General features: G+C 41.2%; 1 non-coding gene across 1 annotated transcript; it reads left to right on the top strand.

Moving 5' to 3' along the window:
• Nucleotides 1-6,927: 6,927 nt before the first annotated feature.
• Nucleotides 6,928-7,031, top strand: LOC112793181 (small nucleolar RNA R71). Its single transcript, XR_003197887.1, has one exon. It is a non-coding gene; the product is annotated as a small nucleolar RNA R71 (small nucleolar RNA).
• Nucleotides 7,032-7,394: the final 363 nt, after the last annotated feature.

Raw genomic sequence — 7,394 nt, 5'->3', positions numbered from 1 at the left:
CCATGGCCGAAGGGGAGGAGGCGCCGTGTCTGGTAGTTGCCACCCATCACCGTTGTCTACCTCCGTCACTGCCGAACTGCTGCTCCGCGGTGCCTAGCTAGAGCTTCTGTTACTGTTGTGAGAGATCTGTGGTTGCCGAAAAACACTTTTGTTATTGCTGCCAAAGGAGGAGGAAGCCTTGCCGCTATTCGAGCCGTCAGGAGCAGTCCTATATCCACCGGAACCACTGCCGGGGATGCCACTACTTGGCTCAGTCACTTCTTCTTAGTTGCGGTAAGGGTCTTGTTATTAGCTATGGTCCTTTTTGAATTATGGAAATACTGTAGTCACTGAATGATGCTGCAGCTGCCGTCTGGGTCGCGTGGAGGGAGGAAGTGCCGCTGGGTGTTGCTGTACCTTGCCTCTGTCGCCTCTGTCGTTGGAAACAGCTGCTGAGTCCTCTGTATTGGTAAGTGGTGCACAAAATTGTGATCATCAACAATGGCGCCAAAAACTTGGTAGCGCTCTCAACGTGAATCACACTTAGTCACAACTCCGCACAACTAACCAGCAAGTGCACTGGGTCGTCCAAGTAATACCTTAAGTGAGTAAGGGTCGATCCCACGGAGATTGATGGTATGAAGCAAGCTATGGTCATCTTGTAAATCTCAGTTAGGTGGATAATAAATGTTATAGAGTTTTTAAATAGTAAATAAAGCAGAAAATAAAGATAGAGTTACTCATGTAATTAAATGGTGGGAATTTCAGATAAGTGTATGGAGATGCTTGTCCCTGTTGGATCTCTGCTTTCCTACTGTCTTCCTTTAATCCTTCTTATTCCTTTCCATGGCAAGCTCTATGTAGGGCATCACCATTGTCAATGGCTACATCCCATCCTCTCAGTGAAAAAGGTCCAAATGCTCTGTCACGGCACGGCTAATCATCTGTCGGTTCTCGATCATGTTGGAATAGAATCCCTTGATTCTTTTGCGTTTGTCATCAGGCCCAACAATCGCGAGTTTGAAGCTCGTCACAGTCATTCAATTCCTGAATCCTACTCTGAATACCATAGACAAGGCTTAGACTTTCCGGATTCTCATGAATGCCGCCATCAATCTAGCTTATACCACGAAGATTCTGATTAAGGAATCCAAGAGATATGCGCCCGCTCTGAGGTAGAACGGAAGTGGTTGTCAGTCACGCGTTCATAGGTGAGAATGATGATGAGTGTCACGGGTCATCACATTCATCATGTTGAAGTGCAACGAATATCTTAGAACAGGAATAGCTGAATTGAATAGAAAATAGTAGTAATTGCATTAAAACTTCTGGTACAACAGAGCTCCACACCCTTAATCTATGGTGTGTAGAAACTCCACCGTTGAAAATACATAAGTGATGAAGGTTCAGGCATGGCCAAATGGCCAGCCCCCAAACGTGATCAGAAGACCGAATGGTCAAAGACCTTACAAAAAAGACACTGAATACAATAGTAAAAAGTCCTATTTATACTAGACTAGCTACTAGGGTTTACAAAAGTAAGTAATTGATGCAGAAATCCACTTCCGGGGCCCACTTGGTGTGTGCTTGGGTTGAGCTTGAGCTATACACATGCAGAGGCTTCTTTTGGAGTTGAACACAAAGTTGTAATGTGCTTTTGGCGTTCAACTCTGGTTCGTGACGTGTTTCTGGCGTTTGACTCCAGAATGTAGCATGGAACTGGCATTGAGCGCCAGTTTACGTCATCTAATCACGAATAAAGTATGGATTATTATATATTTCTGGAAAGCTCTGGATCTCTAATTTCTAACGCCGTTGAGATCGCACCATTTGGAGTTCTGTAGCTCCAGAAAATCCATTTCGAGTGCAGGGAGGTCAGAATCCAACAGCATCAGCAGTCCTTTGTCAGCCTTTTATAAGAGTTTTTGCTCAGGTCCCTCAATTTCAGCCAGAAATTACCTGAAATCACAGAAAAACACACAAACGCATAGTAACGTCCAGAAATGTGAATTTAGCATAAAAACTAATGAAAACATCCCTAAAAGTAGCTAGATCTTACTAAAAACTACCTAAAAACAATGCCAAAAAGCGTATAAATTATCCGCTCATCACAACACCAAACTTAAATTATTGCTTGTCCCCAAGCAACTGAAAATAAATTAGGATAAAAAGAAGAGAATATACTATAAATTCCAAAATATCAATGAATATTAATTCTAATTAGATGAGCGGGACTTGTAGCTTTTTGCTTCTGAACAGTTTTGGCATCTCACTTTCTCCTTTGAATTTTAGAATGATTGGCATCTATAGGAACTTAGAATTTCAGATATTGTTATTGATTCTCCTAGTTAAGTTTGTTGATTCTTGAAAACAGCTACTTTTATGAGTCTTGGCCGTGGCCCTAAGCACTTTGTTTTCCAGTATTATCACCGGATACATAAATGCCACAGACACATGACTGGGTGAACCTTTTCAGATTGTGACTCAGCTTTGCTAAAGTCCCCAGTTAAAGGTGTCCAGAGCTCTTAAGCACACTCTTTTTACTTTGGATCATGACTTTAACCACTCAGTTTCAAGCTTTTCACTTGGACCTGCATGCCACAAGCACATGGTTAGGGACAGCTTGATTTAGCCGCTTAGGCCTGGATTTTATTTCCTTGGGCCCTCCTATCCATTGATGCTCAAAGCCTTGGATCCTTTTTACCCTTGCCTTCTGGTTTTAAGGGCTATTGACTTTTTCTGCTTGCTTTTTCTTTTTCTTTATATATATATATATATATATTTTCGCAAGCTTTTGCTTTTTCACTGCTTTTTCTTGCTTCAAGAATCAATTTCATGATTTTTCAGATTATCAATAGCATTTCTCTTTGTTCATCATTCTTTCAAGAGCCAACAATTTTAACATTCATAAACAACAAGATCAAAATTATACACTGTTCAAGCATTCATTCAGAAGACAAAAAGTATTGTCACCACATCAATATAATTAAACTAAATTCATGGATAGTTTCAAAATTCATGTACTTCTTGTTCTTTTGAATTAGAAACATTTTTCATTTAAGAGAGGTGAAGGATTCATGGAATTATTTATAGCCTTAAGACATAGTTACTAAATACTAATGATCATGTAACAGAGACACAAATATATATGACATAATAAGCATAAAACCTGAAAAACAGAAAAATAAGAACAAGGAATGAATCCACCTTAGTGATGGTGGCACTTTCTTCTTGAAGAACCAATGATGTCCTTGAGTTCTTCTATGTCTCTTCCTTGCTTTTGTTGCTCCTCCCTCATTTCTCTTTGATCTTCTCTAATTTCATGGAGAATGATGGAGTGCTCTTGATGTTCCACCCTTAATTGATGCATATTGTAACTCAAATCTTCAAGAGAAGTGTTGAGTTGTTCCCAATAGTTGCTGGGAGGAAAGTGCATCCCTTGAGGCATCTCCGGGATTTCTTGGTGATGAGCTTGTCCTCTTCAATGGGGATGTCTCCTTCTATGATGACTCCAGCTGAGTAACATAGATGGCAAATAAGATGAGGAAAAGCTAGCTTGCCAAGCTAGAGGGCTTTTCGGCTATTTTGTAGAATTCAAGGGAGATGACTTCATGAACTTCTACTTCCTCTCCATTCATGATGCTATGAATGATGATGGCCCGATCCACAGTAACTTCAGATCGGTTGCTAGTGGGGATGATGGAGTGTTGGATGAACTCCAACCATCCTCTAGCCACAGGCTTGAGGTCCAGTCTTCTTAATTGAACTGGCTTGCCTTTGGAGTCTCTTTTCCATTGGGCTCCTTCAACACATATGTCCCTAAGGACTTGGTCCAACCTTTGATCAAAGTTGACCCTTCTTGTGTAGGGGTGTGCATCTCCTTGCATCATGGGCAAGTTGAATGCCAACCTCACATTTTCCGAACTAAAATCTAAGTATTTCCCTGAACCATTGTAAGACAGTTCTTTGGATTCGGGTTCATACTTTGATCATGGTTCCTAGTGATCCATGCATTGGCATAGAACTCTTAAACCATCAAGATTCCGACTTGTTGAATGGGGTTGGTCAGAACTTCCCAACTTCTTCTTTGAATCTCATGTCAGATCTCCGGAAACTCATTTTTCTTGAGCTTGAAAGGGACCTCAGGGATCACCTTCTTCTTAGCCACAACATCATAGAAGTGGTCTTGATGGGCTTTGGAGATGAATCTCTCCATCTCCCATGACTCGGAGGTGGAAACTTTTGTCTTCCCTTTCCCTTTTCTAGAGGTTTCTCCGGCCTTATGTGCCATCAATGGTAATGGAAAAATAAAAAGCTTATGCTTTTACCACACCAAACTTAGAATATTGCTCGCCCTCGAGCAAGAGAAGAAAGAAAAGAAGAAGAAGAAGAAAAATATGGAGGAAAGTGGAGAAAGGTGTATTCGGCAAAGGGATAGGAGAGGGAGTTGTGTTGTGTGAAAATTAAGGAGAATAGAGGGGTTTATATATTGAGGGGAGAGGGAGTAGGTTCGGCTATTTAGGGTGGGTTTGGGTGGGAAAGAAATTTTGAATTTTGAAGGTAGGTGGGGTTTATGGGAAAGAGTGGATGGATGTGAGTGGTGAAGGGGGTAATTGGGAAGAGATATTGAGGTGATTGGTGAAGGGTTTGGGGAAGAGTATTTATTGGAAAGAGAGGATGAATGTTGAGAAGAGGGGAGAATATGGTTAGGTGGGGATGCTGTGGGGTCCACAGATCCTGAGGTGTCAAGAATTTACATCTCTGCAACAATTAGGAATGTAAAATGCCTTTGCATGCAATTTTGGCGTTTAAACACCGAGGTGATGCATGTTCTGGGAGTTCAACGCCCAACTGTAGCATGTTTCTGGCGTTGAACGCCAGTTCCATGCTTGTTTCTGGCATTCAGCGCCAGCTCTTCTCAGGGTATATTCCTGGCGTTTAGACGCCAGGATGCTGCTTGTTTTTTGCGTTCAACGCCAGATCCATGCTCTGTTCTGGCTTTGAACGCCAGCCAGATGCTCCTTATTGGCGTTTAAACGCCAGTAAGTCCTTCCTCCAGGGTGTGATTTTTCTTCTGCTATTTTTGATTCTGTTTTTAATTTTAATATTTTTTTTCGTGACTCCACATGATCATGAACCTAATAAAACATAAAAGAACAATGAAAATAAAATAAAATTAGATAAATAAAAATTGGGTTGCCTCCCAATAAGCGCTTCTTTAATGTCAATAGCTTGACAGTGGGCTCTCATAGAGCCTCACAGGTGATCAGGTCAATGTTGTATACTCCCAACACCAAACTTAGAGTTTGGATGTGGGGATTCAACACCAAACTTAGAGTTTGGATGTGGCCTCTCAACAACAAACTTAGAGTTTGATTGTGGGGGCTTTGTTTGACTCTGTACTAAGAGAAGCTTTTCATGCTTCCTCTCCATTGTTAAAGAAGAAGATCCTTGAGCCTTAAACACAAGGTAATCCCCATTCAATTGAAGGACTAATTCTCCTCTGTTAACATCTATCATAGCTCCTGCTATGGCTAGGAAAGGTCTTCCAAGGATGATGCATTCATCCTCCTCCTTCCTAGTGTCTAAGATTATGAAATCAGCAGGGATGTAAAGGCCTTCAACCTTTACCAACACGTCCTCTACCAATCCATAAGCTTGTCTTACTGATTTGTCTGCCATTTGTAATGAGAATATGGCAGGCTGTACCTCAATGATCCCCAGTTTCTCCATTACAGAGAGTGGCATAAGATTTATGCCTGACCTTAGGTCACACAGAGCTTTGTCAAAGGTCGTGGTGCCTATGGTACAGGGTATTAAGAATTTGCCAGGATCTTGTCTCTTTTGAGGTAAAGTTTGCTGAACCCATGTATCTAGTTCACTAATGAGCAAGCGAGGTTCACCTTCCTAAGTCTCATTACCAAACAACTTGGCATTCAGCTTCATGATGGCTCCTAAATATTGAGCAACTTGCTCTCCAGTTACATCTTCATCCTCTTCAGAGGAAGAATAGTCTTCAGAGCTCATGAATGGCAGAAGGAGGTTTAATGAGATCTCTATGGTCTCTGTATGAGCCTTAGTTTCCTTTAGGTCCTCAATAGGGAACTCCTTTTTGCTTGAGAGACGTCCTATGAGGTCTTCCTCATTGGCACGTCCTCTCCTTCCTCTCTAGGTTCGGCCATATTGATTATATCAATGGCCTTGCACTCTCTTTTTGGATTTTCTTCAGTATTGCTTGGGAGAGTAATAGGAGGAGTTTCAGTGATTTTCTTACTCAGCTGCCCCACTTGTGCCTCCAGATTTCTGATGGAGGACCTTGTTTCACTCATGAAACTTAAATTGGCCTTAGACAGATCAGAGACTAAATTTGCTAAGTTAGAGGTACTTTGTTAATAATTCTCTATCTGTTGCTGAGAAGATAATGGATAAGGCTTGATATTGCTGAGCCTATTTCTTCCACCATTATTAAAGCCTTGTTAAGGCTTTTGTTGATCCTTCCATGAGAAATTTGGATGATTTCTCCATGATGAATTATAGGTGTTTCCATAAGGTTCACCCATATAATTTACTTCTGCTATTGTAGTGTTCTCAGGATCATAAGCTTCTTCTTTAGAAGATGCCTCTTTAGTACTGTTGGCTGCATTTTGCCATCCATTCAGACTTTGAGAAATCATGTTGACTTGCTGATTCAACATTTTGTTCTGAGCCAAAATGGCATTCAGAGCATCAATTTCAAGAACTCCCTTCCTTTGAGGCGTCCCATTATTCACGAAATTCCTCTCAGAAGTGTACATGAACTGGTTATTTGCAACCATGTCAATAAGTTCTTGAGCTTCTGCAGGCGTTTTCTTTAGGTGAATGGATCCACCTGCAGAATGGTCCAATGACATCTTAGAGAACTCAGATAGACCATAATAGAATATATCTATCATGGTCCATTCTGAAAACATGTCAGAAGGACATCTTTTGGTCATCTGTTTGTATCTTTCCCAAGCTTCATAGAGGGATTCACCATCTTTTTGTTTGAAGGTCTGAACATCCACTCTAAGCTTGCTCAGCTTTTGAGGAGGAAAGAACTTAGCCAAGAAGGCCGTGACCAGCTTATCCCAAGAGTCCAAGCTATCTTTAGGTTGAGAGTCAAACCATGCTTTAGCTCTGTCTCTTACAGCAAAAGGGAAAAGCATGAGCCTGTAGACTTCAGGATCTACTTCATTAGTCTTAACAGTCTCACAGATCTGCAAGAACTTAGTTAAAAACTGGTAGGGATCTTCTGATGGAAGTCCATGAAACTTGCAATTCTGTTGCATTAGAGCAACTAGTTGAGGTTTCAGCTCAAAATTATTTGCTCCAACGGTAGGAATTGGAATGCTTCTTCCATCAAACTTGGAAGTAGGTGTAGTATAATCACCAAGCAT

Source organism: Arachis hypogaea, chromosome 3 (genome assembly GCF_003086295.3).
Source record: "Arachis hypogaea cultivar Tifrunner chromosome 3, arahy.Tifrunner.gnm2.J5K5, whole genome shotgun sequence".
Lineage (NCBI taxonomy): Eukaryota > Viridiplantae > Streptophyta > Magnoliopsida > Fabales > Fabaceae > Arachis > Arachis hypogaea.
The sequence above is the reverse complement of the archived record's forward strand: the minus strand, read 5'-3'. Positions and strand labels throughout refer to the sequence as shown.